This window comes from Lactuca serriola, chromosome 7 (assembly GCF_051521515.1).
Source record: "Lactuca serriola cultivar US96UC23 chromosome 7, Lser_US96UC23_V15, whole genome shotgun sequence".
NCBI lineage: Eukaryota > Viridiplantae > Streptophyta > Magnoliopsida > Asterales > Asteraceae > Lactuca > Lactuca serriola.
The window spans coordinates 186,472,271-186,474,129 of NC_136414.1; positions in this window are offsets into that span (position 1 = coordinate 186,472,271).

Here is a 1,859-nt window from a genome sequence, read left to right on the forward strand (position 1 = left end):
GCATGCTATCCTAGGTATCCGAACAACAAAATCTAGATAGAATTACTTACCTTTTGTTGTGGTTGATTCCTTGGAGCTTTAAGAGCCTAACACCAATAATGTGAATGCCTCAAATGGAATCAAAAATCACCAAAACAACTTGGAAGACTTGAGAGAATAAGATGCACTTGTAGAAATTGGCCAACCCTTGTAATCTCTCACACACACTAGTGTCATTTCAAGTGCCAAGGACCTCTTTATATAGTATGGAGGATTAGTTTTAGATCCATGTAAACCCTAATACCCATGACCTTTCATTTACATAGGATCCACGGGTTAAAAGCTCCATGGACTATCCATGGACTTCCATATACTCTTAGCCCATCCTAAATAAACCTTGGCCCATTCCATATATATAAGAGTCCATATTTAATTAGCCTCTTTTGATCACTAAATTAATTCCAAATTAATTCTTGTTCAATACTAATTAAATAATATGATTTCATATTAATATATTATAACTTATAATATATTAATAAATCATAAATATCTTATTCTCAAAATATATCCATACATATTGTTAGGTGAAGTGCAACCCAAATGGACCATGTCGGGCCGGGTCAAGTATATGCCAAATATAGTTATGGACTTAGACACCTTATCTAACAGGTTCCTATTTCCATTTGCGTTCCCAGCTTCACTTCAGGTTCGTTCCATTTTGATTTATACACCGAATAAGGTTAATTTAGATCTTTATTTAGGATAGACGTTTAAATCATCCTTATCACTCCGAAACATTTACATGTTAGTTCTAATATTGTAGTCGTATGTTTAGAATCCTAAACACATGGTCTTGTGAGCTTCTTCCGTCAGAAGATCTCTTATTCCTTCCGTCTTAGGTACCCAAATTCTATCTTTGAATACCTTCAGTCCTCAACTGTTTGTACTGAACTCCAACATTTTACCCAAAAGTTCTTCCTTTCACTCATTTTTCTCAGAAGGTTCTTCTTGAGATTTCTTGATGCTTTCCACAATCGTCAAGACAACTTTGATTCTTAACGCTCTTGGCCTTTTTCTTTCAAGGTTTACTTTCCAACTGAGAGCATCAGCGACAATAATTGCTTTACTGGGTGGTAAAGTATCTCATAGTCGTATTCCTTCAGTAACTCTATCCAACATCGTTGTCTCATATTCAATTCCTATTTATTAAAGAGATATTAGAGACTCTTATGATCAGTGAAAAGTTTGCACTTCATGCCATAGTAGGAATGCCTCCATATCTTTAAGGCAAATACTACCGCTGCCAACTCCAAATCTGGAGCCGAGTAGTTCTTTTCATGCTCCTTCAACTATCGAGAATCATATGCTATCACCTTTTCTATTTAGGTTAGAACACAACCCAACCCAACTCCTGATGCATCGCTATACACTGTGAAGTCTTCAACTCCATTGGGTAGAGAAAGGATCGGTGCTTCACATAACTTCTTCTTTAGCTTTTCGAATGCTTCCTCGTGCTTCTTACTCCAAGTGTAAGTAGCTTCTTTATAGGTCAGAGCTGTCAATGGAGAAGCTATCGAAGAAAAGCTTTGGATAAATCTTCGGTAATACCTGGCTAATCCCAGAAAGCTTCGTGTCTCCGTGGGACTTTTTGGTCGTTCCCACTTCATCATAGCTTCGATCTTTGCTGGTTAAAATATTATCCCCTCTTGGTTAACCACATGAACAAAGAAATGGACTTCTCGGATCCAAAAATCACATTTGGAGAGCTTTACATACATCTTCTCATTCGTCAATACTTCTAACGCTTCTCTCAAGTGTCTGGCATTCTCCTCCTGACTTTTCGAGCAAATCAGAATGTCATCTATGAACACTATCACAAA